At 30.3% G+C, this 20,384-nt stretch overlaps 1 long non-coding RNA gene across 1 annotated transcript in view; it reads right to left on the bottom strand.

Annotated features, from left to right (window-relative positions):
- Nucleotides 1–1,171: 1,171 nt before the first annotated feature.
- Nucleotides 1,172–20,384, bottom strand: part of LOC142328261 (uncharacterized) — a 275,266-nt gene continuing 256,053 nt past the window's right edge. Inside the window, exon 5 of the long non-coding RNA XR_012757261.1 lies at nt 1,172–1,308. This is a non-coding gene — a long non-coding RNA (uncharacterized LOC142328261). The remainder of the gene's footprint in view (nt 1,309–20,384) is intronic.

Below are 20,384 nucleotides of genomic sequence, written 5' to 3' on the forward strand. Positions count from 1 at the left end.
AGAATAAGATACTTCCCCTTCCACATTCTATCAGGATATGGGACGAATTTTGGGAGGGGATGAAAAGGAGGGCTTTATTAGGACATAGGTTCTTTCATTAAACGCATCAATGGACATGATAACAGAGATGGTTGTTATTTACAACGAATGTTACAACCATCCCAAAAACTGTTCATAGTCTTTTCCAATCGCATGAAATGTTCCCTTTCATAATTTCTCTCTCTTTTTCACTGTCATTTTCTCTCTCTCCCTTTTTTCCTTCTCCCTCTTATCACCAAGAATTCTGAATCACGAGGATATTGTCCCTGTGCGTTTACTCAACGTTTTCCCCTTAGATTCTTATGTACAAAAAAGATAGCTCTTTTCATTACAATATGAACGAGGGAAAAGAAAATGTAGATAAGACAAATGCGCCTCTAAAATTGATTAAATTAAATTGACCGCCTAAATAAGATTGATTATAGCTCGCATTAGTATACGCTTCTATAAACTTATTTTCATTAGTGATCTGTTACATTTTTTGTTTGAGTAATCATACATGATTTTCTTTATTAACTAGAAATTTTGTTTGTATATGGAAAACAAGCAATTTTTAAAAGAAAGATCTTACAATTCATAGAAATAATGATTATATGGAGCGTTACAGTTTTATTTTATAGTAATAAGAAAATATACAGAAAAAAATGTTTTTACAACCTATGTAATTTATTTTCTGGATGAGTTCCTTAGTGACCACTGAGTTTATCAAATAATACAAACTAAATGATAAAACATTTTTTTTAAATGTATGAAACACAATAAGCGATTATCATAACTAAAAAACTTCGCAAAAATGAGAAGAGGGCGAAAGTGACATCCAGAGTAACAGTAAAAAACTGTAATATTTTTTTTTCTTCTTAGAATTTATCAAGCCGGCTCAAAATTAAAATAAATAAAATATGCCGATACCATAAAGTATAAATTTGAAGGTAAAGTAAGTAAATTTAAATTACTGCTATTTAGTACATGAAATAGATTTTATTATCACGTTTATCTTTAATTTTACTTTATTAAAAATGTTTTAATTTTCATTAAAGTTAAAAAGTAGGTTCTACCATTGTTGCAGAAAGAAAAGAAATTTACTTCCACCTTTAAAAATAGTAATTCTATAGAATTTTTTTTACTTTTACCTTTTCAATATATTGACTTGAATCCTGAGTAGGTAACGTCTCGCCATTTCGTGCGAAGATCCCGGCTTCGAATCCCGGTCATCTTTTCATTAGCCATCAATTTCCAACAGGATAATGACCTTAACTGTTGATGCCCGCTCTTTTATAACAAACAAAAAAAAAATACATGGAAAATATATTTCAATTATATAATTTAAATTAGTAAAATTTATTTATCTAATGCAATAAACAATTTCTAGGAAATTTATTTCGGGAATATTTTTTTTTACCACATGAAAATTAAAAAATCATGGCTTATTATAAGCTTTTATTTAAATTGCTTTAGTTATAATCAAATCTTTCAACTGCTATATCTTTTGATCTATCGTATGAAAATCAATGAAATTTGGTACACGTATGTAACTTCGATGACAATACAATACTACGGTGTTAGAATTTGGATATGATCCGCCACGAACTACCCTTACGTAATTATGAATTGTAATCGTAATTATGAATTCATTAAATAAAAATTCATAATTAATTAAAATGAAACTTTTAGCGGAAAGAATGCGTTCAATTAGGCTTAGATTACAAGCAGAATTCGAAGATGAACTTCAACTAAGTGAGAACACGTACAAAGAAAGCGAGTGGGTGCATTTTCCCAGATTGTTACTTGTAGCTAGTCAGTCTCAATTGTAGAGGTTCCAACAGACCTTTCCGCCTCCTCGCGACGTTAATGAAAATGAAAATGAAGATTAATTGTTGTAAAAATAAATGTTGTGTTGTTTTAAATAAATTATAAAAACTGCGCCCACGCTTTTATTTAACTAAATATTTTCATTACTTTTATTTTTAAAATTTAATAATTATTACATTTTTTTATTGGTTATTTATTACATATTTATATAATTTATTTTTTACTTTTCAGTGCATTTTTATATTTGTTAATTTATTATATTTTTTTGATTAAAATTCTCAATTAGATTTACTTTTTATTTTTTTACTTTTTAGAGGGGTTTTCTAATTTGTTTCCTTTTTTATTAATGTTAATATTAGTTAAATAAAAGCTTTTTTAAAAAATATTTTTTTTTTTTTTATTTTATTATAAATGATGGTTTTCAAAAAACGGAAAAAACACCAGTTGACGGTCTTTCATTGTCATTAGAAGTGATTTCATCTTCTCTTGGAAATAGTATTTTAAAACACGGTTGTTTTTCAAGACTTTTTTATTATTACTCTGATTTTTCTACTGTTTTTTTTTAATTTGTTTTTTTAATTTTATTTATATAAAATAGTAATATGAATATAGATAAAAGTGTTCAATTTATTGATTTATATAAAAATACAAAAAAATCAGATAATTAATGTAGTTTTCTTGAATCAGGATTCCTACGCAACTACATCAAGTAAACGTGTACTGATAACATCTGTAGCTTGCTAGATTCCAAGATTGTCAAGCTAAAATGGGTTGTTAATCAGAACCTAAGAACAGAATTGTGGTGAAGAAACAGCTTATTACGGAATCGATATAATTGGTCCAGTCAGACCTCAAACTTTCAAACTACAACACCCAAAGGCAACCATTGTGAGTTACTCCGACATAAAATAAGAAAATAAATAACATCGAAAGGGTAAAATTAACTTTCAACTGTACTTCCGTCAATTTTTCTCTATAGAAGTTCCAGGAAAGTTCAGAATAATGAATGATTAACAACTTTTTTTCCATGAAAATTAATTATTTATTGTTTAAAAATTTATTTATAAAACATTATAATTAATCATAAATAAGTGTGCCGTGAGTTATATATATACTTATACACAATAACTCATAGAAATTATACATACATATATTTATTTTATAAATGGAACTGACGGTTGAAAATTTTAAGACTGATATGCGTTCAGTTGGCCGTATTTTATTGTTATACTTCTATTGTTTTGCCAAGAACTTTAACAACATATTTAACAAAGTATAAGATAAAGAAACAAACAATGAAACACTCAAAACAAAAGATATTTTACAGCCTAGAACCTTAAAATAGTTTGGCAATTATATCCGTGCCAAAAGCGTTTTAAATCCTCTAAACTCTTACATAATTTCTTCACATTATACTTCAGTTTCATTCACACACACACACACACACACACACACACACACACACACACACACACACACACACACACACACACACACACACACACACACACACACACACACACACACACAGAGACAAATAGTCCTATCTATAATTTGTATAAGACAATAAAGCTTTATTCAAGCTTTAAAACCAGCATACTTTTCATGTGTAACCATGTACTTGAAAGCTTAACATTTACGACAGAACGTTTTAAAAAAGTTATTTTTTCTTTATTCATTATCTTTTTTATATGTTGGCACGTTAACAATATAATAATTAAAAAATAATTTAAATAACTTTCTTTTACATCGCTTTATCTATAAAACATACAACACTGAAGAACAAATGATAAATAATACATTTTTAGCTCTCAATCTTAAGATTGCTTGGTAGCAGCTTTTCAAGTAGCTCTTTCTAACGATTTTTTAATTTAATTCCTAATGGCTTCCACAGTCCGCATTTTTCATAACTTGTAAATATGCTAATTTAGGTCTCCCTTCAATATAGCCTACCAATATTAATTTTACTGTACTGTCGTGTTTCAGTAAACGTCCAGTTAATTAATTTCTTCTTTTTTTAAACTTTTCAAAAATTTTTTACACTTTTTTCTTAGAATTTTCTCATCAGTCATTTTATTTTTAGTATTCATCAATTAGACCATATTTCAAACGATTTAAGTTTTATTTTTTTCTTCATTATATACAGAACTGTACATAAGATTTAGATTTGTCAATCTCTTCTTATTATTATTATTATTATTATTACATCTCCGCTGTAATAATAGGTAGTCTAAAAATTAGTGAGCCTTTTGCGCACGAGGTAGCGTTAGCGTCCCGAATCTCAGAGTGAGTCGCAGTGGGTCAGGCCATATGTCATTTGACAGCTGGTAGTTGAAACTAGTAGACGTGCAAAAAGTGTTGGAATTCTTACATTCAGATTTAAGGTACTGCGCCGTAAAAATTAGTGAAAAACTGCACTACATTTTACAATTCTATTTCGATAAAAGCGCAAATGTTGCGCAGGCCTGTGAAAGAATTTGTGCGGTTTAAGGGCAACATCCGTTATTAAAAGCAACAGCCGATCTTAAAAAAATATCAGAAATGTTTAATGAAATAAAATTACATGTACTTTTCATTAAAAAAAAAATGTGTAAATGTAATTTAATAGGCATAAAAGGAAGTCATGTGTTTTTTTTTTGTTGTTATTGCTGAATTATTATTCATAATATTTTTTTTACAATGAGAAGTTACTAATTATTAATAATATAATTGAAAAAAAATTTAAAGGAAAAGGAGATGAAGTCTGATTCGAACCGATGTGCCTTCCCCTTAATCCAGATATTTAATTAATTAAAATTTTATTTTGCTATAACTCGGCCATTTATGACATATCGTTGAAAAGCTCTCAATTATTATTGCAGTTAAGAAAAAGTCCAAAATCCGAACTGATTTGGATTTTGAGCTTTATTGGACTTTTTTGGTTCAGTCGATTGCAATCAAAAAGGGAGGTGTACAACAGTCCTAAATCGAAAACTGTACCAATCTACAGCTAATCATATGCGAGATACATATATACGTACGTATATACATACATACGTACTTACGTACATACGTCACGCCGAAATAGTCAAAACGGATTCAGGGTTGGTCAGAATGGATATTTCTGTTGAAATTTAGAAACCGAAATTTTTTCGATCACAATACTTCCTTTACTTCGTACAAGGAAGTAAAAAGAAGACACAATTCATGACGTTTATTCGTTTATCTTTTTACTTTCTAAAAATAATATTACATAACTCATTTCGTGATTGATAATATATTTTTCGGTTAGATTTTTTAAATTATGATCCTCATTCCAATATCCTCAAAATCTAATTTTTTAAATTATGATCCTCATTTCTTCGCTTTTACATAACTGCACACAAAAAATCGCGTGCATTTCATTCTGGAAATCTTTAAAGTAATTTAAAATTTTCATTCCCAGAGACCATAGACAATAAAATATGGTAAAAATATGTATAAATATTTTCGCGGGATGTGGTGAATGCAAATCTTGCTGAAATCATACTACATTAGCTAACATTTTCTTGAAAATTCTTAATTCAATGGCTAAGAAAATTTTCCAGCGTATCAGTATACCACTAAAATGAAATTTTTGTTTATTTTAAAAAAATCAGAATCAATGAAATTTGCTATCTCCACCCATGACGTTCGATGATTACGAAATAATTCGAAATTTAAAAATAGAAAATTTACAACGACAAACCAACTAGATTTAAATTATATATATATTTTTTTTTTTTATAAGAATTTTTATAGAATATTCGAACTAATTTTCTTGAAAGCAAAGATGGTTTGGGGTAGATCAATTGGCAGAAATTTCGGAAGAATTGCATTTTTCTACGGATGAAAAGAAAAGTCGTAATAGATTATACTCCATACACATGCTGTTTAAAAATACAACAAAGTACTGGTTTAGAAAAACACGAAAACAGACTATCAGGCTAATCAGTCGTTAAGAGCAACATCTATTTAGAGTAAAATTATTTTGCTATTCATTATTTTGTAATTGTAACACTTACGTGGCGAATGAACCTTTATACTTTAAAAAATATAGATTTTTCAGATTCGGGCAAACAATTGTTTTTTTAAGGATATCTTCGCACTGTCAGTGTTTTTCGGAGATTTGTATTGTTTACCATTTTTTGATTTCATAATATTTTGTCATAAGGAGATTCACAAACACTTTTACAATTACATTCTCTCTTTGCTGGTTGTGATTGCATTTCCATTTTTTAAATGTTTATGCCGCTTAAAAAAAAATTGATGAAGATATTTTCTAAATCAAATGACAGTAAATTTTCTACTACTTAATCTTTGAATATCTGTGACGGATTTACTCCCAATTAATACCGAAACAGTAGTCAGCAAATTAGAAACAATCTCTTTTCCCTGACTACTAACAAGCAAATTGCATATGAAATAGAAGATAACGTACTGTATCCTACTTTCACACCTTCATTTTAGTCATACGAGGTGCGTGAGAAAAGTAATGAGACTGACATTTTACTTAAGGTTTTTATTTTTTCAAACAACAATATTATCCCCTTCAAAGCAATTCCCTTGGGCAGTTATACACCGGCGGAGTCGTTGTTTCCATTCCTGGTAGCAGTCCTGGAAGGTTTCAACTGGTAGGGCTTTTAACTAGTCGGTCACAGTCTTTTGAATGTTCTCCAGAGTTCCAAAATGACGTTCTTTTAAGACACGTTTTAATTTCTGGAAAAGGAAAGTCACAAGGACTCAAATCAGGTGAATAGGAGGAGTTGAGGAACCGTAGGAATGCGTTTTGAGGTCAAACATTCCCTGATGGAAATGGCCGTAAGACACGGGACATTGTCATGATGAAGCATCCACTTGTCTGCAATGTCTCATCTTACGCGAATCGCTCTTTTACCGAGCCTTTCAAGGACACCTTTGTAAAACACTTGGTTGACAGTTTGATCTGGAGGAAGAAATTCTTTATGCACGATACCCCTACTGTGAAAAAAGCAAATCAACATGGTTTTGATCTTTGATTTGCTCATTCGACATTTTTTCGGTCGAGGAGATGACGGAGTGTGCTACTCTTCGCTTTGCCGCTTTGTTTCAGGATCGTACTCAAAATTTCCAGCATTCATCACCTGTGATCACACGATTAAAGAATTCTTGGTCATTGTCAATCCTCTCAAGAAGATCAACGCACATGTTTCTTCGATTGTCCTTCTGTTTTTGTGAGGTTTTTCGGCACCAATTTCGCACAAACCTTTCGCATGTCCAAATCGTCTGTCAAAATTTGATGTACGGTGAAAGTGTTTAACTGTTCACTCATCATCCTTATTGTTAAATGACGGTCTGATCTCACAAGAACCCTCACACGCTCAACGTTTTCGTCAGATTTTGAAGTTGAAGGTCTCCCTGAGCGAGGTTGATCTTCAACGTGTTCTTGGCCTTCCAAAGATGATTTTGCTAGCAGAAAACTTGTGCTCTTACTAAGCAATGTTCCCCATAGGCCTGTTTCAACTTTCAAAGGTCACACTCACGGATTCCCCAACTTTAAGAGAAAACATGATTGCACAACGTCGCTCTAAATTCCGATGCTCCATTTTCGTAACACACAACATAAACATAACTTCACTGATGGCGCTGTCAGAAATAATGTGTTGGCTGAACGGAATTGAAACTCGTACTGAGCATGTGGAAGGGATGAACAAACCGGTCTAGGACAGACTGGTAAACACAGCGTCGCCAGATCGCTGGCAGTTACCAATTTCATTACTTTTCTCACACACCTTGTAAATCTGAAATATCGATTATATCCTTAACGATTAATTTTTTTTTAATACAATTATATTTATTTTTTGTCTTAGTCCATTTTTTCAGAACTTGGATAATGGGATTTTTACGTCCGGTTATCTTTTTTAATGCTGACAAATAGGATGTTGTTTTAATTCTCAGAACATAAACAAGATCTTGTTTAAGAACTATTTACTATTCATTTCTCCAGAGATAATTAAAATTGTATAGCTTAAATTTTTTTTGTAATAAGATTAAAATTATTACCATTCTGATTTAAAGTTACCTGTGACGTAATAAACGAAAATTTTGTTTCCACCAAACATTATGAATTTAAAGGTAAAACCTGTAGAGATGATATTAAAGTAGATTGATGGTTGAATGAAAATGAATGTAGAGTACGGGTTGTTGATATCCGGTTACAGTTGACCCGAAGTTAGAGTGGCAGAACGAGAGGGTGATAGAGTGAAACAGGAGGGTATTGTAACGGTGGACAATACATTCCTCACAGGACAATAAGCGATTAGCATGTCAAGTTAGCATTGGAATTACTATCCCTTGGCCCGGAATAATCTTCATCGGACTGGGTCGGACTTAACGTACCACAACTTCGGTGACCCGTAAACCCATTAACGTATTCATTGTTGAGCGCTTACTCTGAAAATTATTGTAATATATTTTAATTCTAATACAATGGCCTATTTATAATAAAGAAAAAGTTTTTCTTTATTTTACTGGCAATTTATCGTTTATAATGTGTTTAAAAAATCTAAGCGTCTGTAATCCAAATTTAATACATTTAATTAATATTTATTATTTTATTAATCGCGCTTAATAATGGTCCTGACTTATCTTTTTATTAAAATGATACATTTGTGTCTCCATCTGGTGGAAATTTCTTAATAAGATCTTTAACCAATTATGAACAAGGAAGAAATAAATATAAAAATTTTGATGCATTTTAAAATGGTGTCGTTCAAAGAAACATAAAAAAATTAAATTATAAAATTATTTGTTAATAATTAACTTTGTTTGATTAAAAAATATACAACGTTGTTAATAAATAAATTTAAACTGTTTTATCATCATATCGATTTAAATTATGTAAATAGAGATTTGAATTCCTTTTCTTGTTGATACCTAAGGACCTTTAAAATAGATTTGACGTTCTATTTGGAAACGAATGGTACCGTAGCACTAACCTTCATGAGCCCATTAAATGAATTAATAATCAATCCCCCTTGTCATTTAAAAATTCATAACAATTAAACTGTTTCTGGAATCCGTGGTTTTAGAATTTTTTTTTTTAATTTTTTTTTTTTCAGTAAATATATTAAAATCTTAATTTAAATTGAGTTATATATTTAGGATAACAAACTTTAATAAAATAAATTTACTTTTATTTGTTAATAACCGAGTATCAAAATACAGCTAGAAATCTTGACTTTTTGGCTTCCATTTTAAAATAGATCTCTTATTCTGATCGATATATAATAACATTATATATATCACGTCATTATGAAATAAACTATAAACATAAAAACAAATTATAACTTAAAAAAATATTTGATTAAAATCAATATTAATTATTTAAATACAAACACATGAAATAATGTTAAGGTTTATCGGACAAATATATATGTTAAGGTATACTAATATACATGTTAAGGTTTATCTGCAGAACATTAAATATAAGAAACTACAAAAAAATAATTCACGACTCAGAAGGCGCTATTGAAAATTATTTTAGCAGATATTTATATGCTATGTACATTAAACGAGATGCAGATATATCGTATTTTTACTTTCTTTTTTAATTCATCTCCAATGTAACACTGATTCTATAAAATAAAATCTTATAATTGAATTTTAAATAAATTGGGAGGATTTTTCAAATGTAAGCACATCAATGCCGTCGACTTTGATGTGGTGAGGCTAAGGAATCGAATTGGTTCTGTCTAGAGAGGTGTGAAGATTTCTATTGTCTAGAGACAACATCTACACAACACTCTAGAGCAGTGATTTTCAACCTTTTTAGCTCTACGATCCCTAACCCACCGGATTGGTCTAGTGGTTAACGCGTCTTTCCAAATCAGCTGATTTGGAAGTCGAGAGTTACAGCGTTCAAGTCTAGTAAAGCCAGTTATTTTCACACGGATTTGAATACTAGATCGTGGATACCGGTGTTCTTTGGTGGTTGGGTTTCAATTAATCACACATCTCAGGAATGGTCGAACTGAGAATGTACAAGACTACACTTCATTTACACTCATACATATCATCCTCATTCATCCTCTGAAGAATTATCTAAACGGTAGTTACCGGAGGCTAAACAAGAAAAAAGAAAGAAAGAAAGAAAGAAAAAGCTCTACGATCCCTAAAAAGTAGACCCCCAACCAAAACCTAATGAAACCCAGTTAAAACTATTTAGCTGCGTAGATACCGACAGATGTATGAAGTGTACAAACATGAGCAATTTATAATTACCAAGTTTATGTGTGCATTGTTTCTTTCAAGTCTTCTCCAATGTAAGCACGAAGACGTTAAAATTAATTCGACACTTAGAAACTATCCGGATAATAAAAACAAATCTTGGAATTTCCAAAAAAAATTTCATATTTGAGAAATCAATAAGCTCCTATCTATATATCAAGCATATTTACCATGCTGGTAAAAATGCACTTGAAGCATCTTATTTTGTAGCATTAAAAGTATCTCCTCCTCCTCCTCCTTTTTTCTGTTTAACCTCCGGAATTACCGTTCAGGTATTACTTCACAGGATGAATGAGGACAATATGCATGAGTGTAAATGAAGTGTAGCCTTGTACAGTCTCAGGTCGACCATTCCTGAGATGTGCGGTTAATTGAAACCCATTCACCAAAGAACACCATATCCACGATCTAGTATTCAAATCCGTATAAAATTAGTTACTTTTATAAGGATTAAAGGCAGTTTCCTTTACTAGGACTTGTGCATTAAGAGTAGCTAAGATGTCCAAACCCCACATAATCTGCAATTGGTATGTTCACTGTTAATAGGCGTAGAAGAAGCAAAAAAATCCGCTTTCTAACGACACAGTATCAGGGCGAATCGACGACAAAGCTGCAATGTTCGCGATCAGATAATTCATCAAGTGAGTTTAAGCGAGGTTTTAATATTCAATTTGATAAATCGACAGATGCGGCAAACATTTCTTAGTTCTTATGTTTAGTGAGATATGAATCCGATACGGACAGATCAGTCAAAGAAAATATGTTGTTTGCAAATCAATACCTAGTCATGTAACAGGACAATATCTTTTTGATTTTTTTTTATGAAGCTACTAAAAGTCTATAACATAATTAGAAAAATGTATTGCAGTATGTAGTGGGGTGCAAAGGCGATAACAGGAAAGAACAGTGAATTTCTGAAAAAATTGAAAGTCTTTTTTCACATATGGTTGCGCTAAAAACTACATGTAGGAAGCGTCTTATCACTTGAAAAAAAATTTGCTTTTGTGTGTTTCTAACGTACGGAAAATGTTTAAATGAAAACCAATATTCTCACTAATTTATTTTCTTTACGTGTATACTTATAAATATAATTAAATGTATATAATAAATGTTTTTTTTTCTCATAAAATGATTTTATTATTGTTTAAGTGTAAAGATTTAGGCTAATTTCGCGATCCCACTTTCATACCATCGCTACCCCTGTGGAAATTGCGATCCCTAGGTTGTGAAACGCTCCCTCTCTCGAGAGAGAAAACCAAACTCCCTTAGCCTCACCACATCAAGCTCGACGGCAGCTTGCAGTCGCATAACAAAAATACGCCAAGTTCTTTATTAGAAAAAAAATTCGTGTACAAAGATGTTAACTAAAATAAAATTAGAAAATAAAGATAAAATTTAAAATGCAGGACTAAAAATGCCTGAACGCTACGAAAATTCTCTAGCAAATTTATATTCGAGGTTTATAAATTAAAATAACTCCTCCATAATTTTTTTATATTACAATTAATTGTTGACTAATTTAAATTTTTTTCTTCATCCTTAAAACTAGCGTTAAGTTATGCCACTAGATATCTAAATATCTACGTAATAAAAGTTTTTGATATATAATTATTTATTGACATGATTATTTTTGACTTATTATTCAATTTTTAAGTAAAGCGATTTTAATATTACTTTAACTAGCCTCACTTTACATTAAAAAAAAATTTATAGTAAAATCATTTACAAGAAATTGTATAAAATGCAAAAGTTTTTTATTCTTTTAACTTTGCCTTTTTAAAAACCAACAACATACAACGTAAATGTAGAACTAGTTTAAAAAGTTTGAAGTTTAATAAAAACGGTAAAGTACTATTTCTTACTTTGTACGTCTTATTATTTTTTTTTAAGTTTATTTAATTTAAAATTTAAAATATCCATAGGGATGTAAAAAAATAGCTGCACATAGAAAACAAGACGTTTGTGAGAAACGCAAATGATAAAAAATTAGTGTCTTAATGAATGTAAGAAAAGGAGAGAAGAGAAATGACATAAATGGACTACAAGCGATCGTGTCAAAGGCTCAATGGATGCTGGGAATCGTATTAATTTTTGCCTTACGTTTTTTAAATGAGAATTTATTAAAAAACAAAAAACTCAAAAGAGTTTTACCAAATCAACATCGGTAAAGTTTAATAAAGTTTTTTTTGTTTTTATTTTTTTTATAACCTCCGAGACCACCGTTATGCATTGCTTCAGAGGATGAGATGGATAACAATATAGCGAGTGAAAATGCCATGCCAGATCGTGATATGAACCCAGGATTTTAAGTTTTGCATGACTATCAGGATTACAACAGGATTGTATAAACACATCGATAAGTTACAGACCAAATAATTTTTTATTTAAAAAAATCGTCCACCTTAATTTTTTGGAATAAACATACTACGGTACGACCAAACAAATTTTTTTTAAATCTAAATTAAAAAAATAATATCATCGAAATCGTTATAATATTTCGTTATAATATTATTAAAAAATAAGGCATCAAAGAGAAATTTTAAGAAATTTACATCTGCATGGGTTAAATTGATGAATTCATTTTTTATTGGAAATTTGTTAAAATAAAGCTTAAATATTTACTAGAACTGCGATATCTGCTGCAGACGGAAGGGGTAGCAGGCAACCATTTATGATATACTAGTAGTCATAACATTTCATTTTTTTCAAATTTGGCGAAATCGGTCCAGTGGTTGTGGTTGGGGGACTAAGTCAAGATTTTTGCCAATTTATTTTAAATATATAAATAAAAAAGTATTTTGAATCCATTTTTTCCTCAATTAATAATGTGAAAGACTAATAAGCATTTTCTGAGTATCTAATAATAAAAATTGTTAACAACGTTTATCACACATATTTTAACTTAATTTTAAAAATTATAGATTAAAAGTAATAAAATAAATAAATAAATAAATAGACAATAATAATGAAATTTGTAAAAATCAGAAGTTTATAATTTATGAATCACACATGTTCTTAATTCTTAAATCAGCAGAAGCAAACTTAGGCGGAATAAAGAGAACTGGTAGAAAACTTTGGGTTTCAGACGATATATTGCAGCTGATGGATGAACGTAGAAAATATAAGAATGCTAGTGATGAAGAAAGTAAAAGGAACTATCGGCAATTAAGAAATGCTATAAACAGGAAGTGCAAACTGGCGAAAGAAGAGTGGATTAAAGAAAAGTGTTCAGAAGTGGAAAGAGAAATGAACATTGGTAAAATAGACGGAGCATACAGGAAAGTTAAGGAAAATTTTGGGGTACATAAATTAAAATGTAATAATGTGTTAAACAAAGATGGTGCACCTATATATAATACGAAAGGTAAAGTCGATAGATGGGTGGAATATATTGAAGAGTTATACGGAGGAAAGGAATTAGAAAATGGTGTTATAGAGGAAGAAGAGGAAGTTGAGGAGGATGAAATGGGAGAAACAATACTGAGATCTGAATTTAAGAGAGCATTAAAAGATTTAAATGGCAGAAAGGCTCCTGGAATAGACGGAATACCTGTAGAATTACTGCGCAATGCAGGGGAGGAGGCGATTGATAGATTATACAAACTCGTGTGTAATATTTATGAAAAAGGGGAATTTCCGTCAGACTTCAAAAAAAGTGTTATAGTAATGATACCAAAGAAATCAGGGGCAGATAAATGTGAAGAATACAGAACAATTAGTTTAACTAGTCATGCATCAAAAATCTTAACTAGAATTCTATACAGAAGAATTGAGAGGAGAGTGGAGGAAGTGTTAGGAAAAGACCAATTTGGTTTCAGGAGAAGTATAGGGACAAGGGAAGCAATTTTAGGCCTCAGATTAATAGTAGAAGGAAGATTAAAGAAAAACAAACCAACATACTTGGCGTTTATAGACCTAGAAAAGGCATTCGATAACGTAGACTGGAATAAAATGTTCAGCATTTTAAAAAAATTAGGGTTCAAATACAGAGATAGAAGAACAATTGCTAACATGTACAGGAACCAAACAGCAACAGTAGCAATTGAAGAACATAAGAAAGAAGCCATAATAAGAAAGGGAGTCCGACAAGGATGTTCTCTATCTCCGTTACTTTTTAATCTTTACATGGAACTAGCAGTTAATGATGTTAAAGAACAATTTAGATTCGGAGTAACAGTACAAGGTGAAAAGATAAAGATGCTACGATTTGCTGATGATATAGTAATTCTAGCCGAGAATAAAAAGGACTTAGAAGAAACAATGAACGGCATAGATGAAGTCCTACGCAAGAACTATCGCATGAAAATAAACAAGAAGAAAACAAAAGTAATGAAATGTAGTAGAAATAACAAAGATGGACCGCTGAATGTGAAAATAGGAGGAGAAAAGATTATGGAGGTAGAAGAATTTTGTTATTTGGGAAGTAGAATTACTAAAGATGGACGAAGCAGGAGCGATATAAAATGCCGCATAGCACAAGCTAAACGAGCCTTCAGTAAGAAATATAAGTTGTTTACATCAAAAATTAATTTAATTGTCAGGAAAAGATTTTTGAAAGTGTATGTTTGGAGTGTCGCTTTATATGGAAGTGAAACTTGGACAATCGGAGTATCTGAGAAGAAAAGGTTAGAAGCTTTTGAAATGTGGTGCTATAGGAGAATGTTAAAAATCAGATGGGTGGATAAAGTGACAAATGAGGAGGTATTGCGGCAAATAGATGAAGAAAGAAGCATTTGGAAAAATATAGTTAAAAGAAGAGACAGACTTATAGGCCACATACTAAGGCATCCTGGAATAGTCGCTTTAATTTTGGAAGGACAGGTAGAAGGGAAAAATTGTGTAGGCAGGCCACGTTTGGAATATGTAAAACAAATTGTTAGGGATGTAGGATGTAGAGGGTATACTGAAATGAAACGACTAGCACTAGATAGGGAATCTTGGAGAGCTGCATCAAACCAGTCAAATGACTGAAGACAAAAAAAAAAAAAGAATCACACATGATATTTTTTAAAGAAAAACAGTTTATAATTTCTAATAATATTAAAGTGTAAATTTATTGATTGAAAAAAATATATTATAACCTGAAATTGTAACGTTAAGAACACCTCAAATGTACTATTTAAATCTAGGATAGGATATCCTTTATAGAATATAATGGAAGTCCATTACGTAAGAGAAATCTTGTTAAATATGAGTAATAGAAAAAAGAATTTTGAAAATTACATTAGAAACTGAAAGGGTTATACGTATGGATATAAAAAGGGGTGAATCTTCATTATCAATGGTTTACGAACCTGATTCACAAAAATAAAATTACTTACAAGAGGGGATCAGCTTTAATTTGTGTAGTCCAACAGATGTGCGGAAGGCTTTTCCTTTCTTTTCATGTCTTTCAATGTACTTTTTTGTATATTGTCAAAAAAGTTCTTCTAGTGAATCCAGTGACTAACTGAAAAGAAATCTTTCTCTTATTGGTCGATGTATAATAGAGAGAGTTTCTCAATAGTAACTTAATAATTCCGGTTAGATTTATTTTAGCCTTTTTTTTTTACAAAAGGATAAACTTCACAACAGATTCGAATTTTGAAGAAACGGTGAAATAATTCACATCGTGTAAATTTGCGTTTGTGTATATGAAATGAATTTTATTACATAAGGAAAGAAAACCTGAGTTTGAGCTAAAATAATTTTAAAGGATCGTTATGAAAAGTACGGATATTAATTTGTACCAAATTAAAGCTAAATTAAACCAAATTTTTTTTGTATTATTTTATTAAGAACTTGTTTAAACACCAAGAAATACATCTTAAATTTTCATAAAACTACAGAAAACACGGGATTAAACGCAATTTTAAAGCATTGCAACTTGTTTGAGAAAAATCGAAGTATGGCCTGGGGTAGTGATTTGAATCACTACATTAAAAAAAAACACTTGGAACTCAGTTATTAGTTTACGTAACACAACTACAAATGTAAACACAAAGAAAAATAATTTAATGTATACGTTAGATAACATTATGAATTCAACGTTAGCAATGGGTAAAAAAATATATACTTGAAAACAGCTAAAGTCATTTTGATAAACAACAAAAAAAAGTCTTGAATTAAGTATGCTCTTTTTACTTATAACGAAATAAACAAACTGAGAATGTGTTCATAGTTACACTTCACTTCTTTTTTTTACTTAAAAACAGACGAAAAAGAATGACTTCAAACGGTGACTAAATATCGCTGTTGTAGAAATTTGTTTAATATACGACTAAGTGAACACTTCATATTATGTAACAGTTATACTTGTAAAATATACTTTTGTAAGCTAAAATGAATAAGTTAGTTGCTAAACATTGTGTAACAAACTACCGAGAGGATTGCGTAGAATCAGATGCCCTGCTTGGAATTCTTGTTTGATTGGTTTCGTGGTAAATTTGTAAAACTGGCGTCATCTCAAACAAAAACGTTGTATGTGCGACCTTGATCAAAAACTGAACACAACTTGGAAAATGAAAACTATCTGTAGAAGTTATGGGTAACATTTATTAAAATATGAATTTTTTTACCCTCAACAAATTTAAGGTAGTTGAAGTGATAGTGGGCTTTTCAAAAACCTCAGATGTCTTTTTTCATTTGCAAAACTGATGAAAATTTTATTTTCATCAACTACACGTTGATGAGCTACACGTACAACTAAATTCTCTACGAGGAATGGCTAGTAAAAAAAGTAGGTTAGTAAATTTCCATAGACAGAGTATATTACGAATATTAAGAACGCAACCAAATTTTTACGGACAGAGCTCGGAAAAATTAAGAAGACCAGCAACTTTAGGTACTTGGGTGAAGTAATTCAACCAAATAAAATGAACAAGGAAGCAAACATTGTCAGGATAAATAACATTCTAAAATCTTATGACCTAACGAATAACGTGTACAATAAGAAACGGATCTCAAGGATGGACAATATCAAGTATTATACAACGGTAATCCGACCAGGTGTTATATACACGGCTGAATGTATAGCTCTGAACCACGGGGAGATAGATAAACTGGAACTTGTTGAAAGACGTATACTAAGAAAATTCCTAGGGCCCATATAAACTAACTACGGTAGGAAATTAAGGAAGAAAAAGGAACTTTACCGGGAATTAAAATAGAATCACTGAAACAATACGTAAGCGAAGACTGGCATTCTACGAAAATCTGACCAGAATGGATTCAACCAGGCTTACGAAGAGAATTTTTTACAAGAGTAATGGTGACAAGACGAACGGTAAATGCTTCAAGCAAGTTAAAGAGGACCTAAGGGTAGCAAAAATAAACATGACGGATTTAAAAGATAAAAGGGTGCATAGGAAAAATTATTAGAATTCAAAGCAATTCAGATGGAGAAGAAAGAATGCGCTTACCAAAAGTGGTAAAAAAAAAAGGAGGAAGCGGCACATTGAAAGAATGGAGTATTGAGGAGCTAAAAAACTAGCCAGAAATTAACTATTCTTATGAACTACTAAGACCGGTGTCAAAAAAAATGTTCAATTTATTTTAAAAAATTGCGTTTTAGTATTTGGTTATAGTATTATCACTACAATCCTTACAAATAGTGGAATACACGGAAAATGTTTGGAATAGGAATTTTTTTACATAAAAGCAATTCAAAAGCTATTTTAAAAATATACTCACTCGAAAACGATTTGTTCTGTCATTGATTTTTTTTAATAGAATCTCAAGAAAAGATCAAGGTATGTTTTTTTAATAAACAAAAATGTTTAAACCAAAATCCTCTGAGTGAAAAAAAAATAAATATTTTTATTTTAAAATTACAAAACTGATTGTCTATCATGTTACTATTTTAATCATTAATACCTCAGTAACTGTTTGCTCTTTTATATTTTTTTATTATATAAAATCTTAGATATTTTGTTATTAAATATCTTCATCCGTTCTTTAGATATGAATTACTACTAAAAGAAATATATGAAGATGAACAGTTGAAAAACGAGACTTTTCTACATTTTTTTTTATATGAAGGAATTCTTATATTACGTTATTCCACGTTATGTTAGAGTAACTTTCTCTCTCTCTCTCTCTCTCTCTCTCTCTATATATATATATATATATATTTATTTATATATACATATATATATAAACTTTACATCAGAATATACATTTAACTTTTTTCTAATATTTTTTAATGGTCACGAACCAGTGTAAGAAAATCTTTAATGCAATATATTTAGGGTGTATATTTAGGCATGTACGTACGTGTGTTCCACCGTAGAAGGTCAACGTCGAACCGATTTAGATGTATGACTCCGCGTTGGAATTCTTACTTTACCGGGATGTCATACATATATATATAATATATAATATATATATATATATATATATATATATATATATATATATATATGAAGGTTACATATATATATATATAGGAATTATTCTTACTTTACCGGGAGTGATATATAAATATATTAGTGGGTGTTAGCCGGTTGAAGCACAGATTTTAATGACTGAATTAATGAACTGTAAACTATGACTAGCACAGTGTGAGCTGGGTTTTAACTGAATGATTCTAATCAATAGAAGAATGTATAATATTATAAAACTAAAATAATTAAATTTACGTTAAATAAAATAAAGTAATATTAAATAATTTTAAAAACTGTCTGTTTTAATGAGCTTCATGTCAGGACTGCATGTGAGGCTAGAGTGGTGAGGTGATGCTAACACCTCGTTCGAGGCTAAACCAATCATCACCATCATCTGGTAACAGAGTACTCCTGAGGCCCTGTTTTTGGGGATGCAATGGGGTGCACTTATAACTCTGCAAACAATCGTCGGATTTTCAAAATCAAACGGGGTATTTGTTAGTAGGTTCAAGGCTAACTTTTGCATGCATCAAGTACATTCTCGATCTAACATCACTGTTAAACGGAAATGATGTTACAACTTCGCAACCAAACTTCCGACTCTCAAACTTCAAAGTGGGTATTTGCTAGTATAGTATAAAATCACGATGGAACCAAACCAGAGCAAAAATTAAATGATATACTCAGAAATGGATCTCATTATGTTTGTTCCATTGCAGTAGCTCAACAGATGAAGCCATTTAGATGTATGACTCCGCGTTAGAATCCTTACGTTGCCGGCAGTGTCATAGGCTATATAAATAAGTAAATATATACATTTAAATAAATTTAAACAAATTTAAAAAAAATTATACTATATACAAAATTGTCACCCGTACTCTCTTTTCTTATATTAGTAATTATCCTATATTAAACAGCAATTTTTGTTAGCAGTGTTTTTTGGCAGTCACGTTTTTTTAATTTTTAATATTTATCTCTTGTTTACTGAACTTTTACGAAGCTTTCAGATGTAAATTTATCTTGATAATGTCATAATTTGGTGTGTATGATTTTAAGTTTCGTACAGTACATATGTGTGTGTGTGTGTGTGTGTGTGTGTGTGTGTGTAAAGTATGTATGAGGTACAAAATGTCTCTAACCAACAAGATTTAAAACGCCTGGATCAGGAAAAAGTAGTTGTACTGCCTACAGTAGCCGTTGTACTAGGAACAATACCTCAATCGTGCCTTACACCAACTAGAACTAGGTAAGAACATTTACATACAACTATACAAATTATAATTCTAGATACATGTAGTATGAAGAGGAAAATTCTTGACAGCGAAGTCAGTCCTGCAATAAACCGAACACAGACTTGGGATCTCTCCCTCTCTATGGCCTCCTCCACATTCAGCCAGAGAAAAATACGATTATAATTATAATTACTTAACAATCGAGAACCGCATTTAAATCTTAATTTTTACATAATTTAAACGATTCTTGAACGTAGGTTCAGTTATTTTATAATTATTTTTATGTTTTGTTTGTTTTTCCTTTAGTTTCATTATTTATATTATGATATTCAAGACATATATTAGCAACGTGGATGACAATAATACTATTGCTTCACTTTATTTTATATACTACAGTTTACCATTCCTTACAGGTAATATTTTTTTCCAGTTTTATTTTCCATTATTAATAATTTATATAATATGATAATTTTTTTACATTACCGTAGTATATTAAACATTAATATTAGATCTATATAAATATTTTAGTTATTAGATCTCAATAAATTGAGATATAAGCAGTGTTTTTTGGCAGTGTTTTTTTAATATTTAATATTTATTTCTTGTTTATTGAACTTTAACGAAGCTTTCAGAAGTAAATTTATCTAGACAACCTTATAATTTACTGTGTTAAATT

Source organism: Lycorma delicatula, chromosome 7 (genome assembly GCF_047948215.1).
Source record: "Lycorma delicatula isolate Av1 chromosome 7, ASM4794821v1, whole genome shotgun sequence".
Taxonomy (NCBI): Eukaryota; Metazoa; Arthropoda; class Insecta; order Hemiptera; family Fulgoridae; genus Lycorma; species Lycorma delicatula.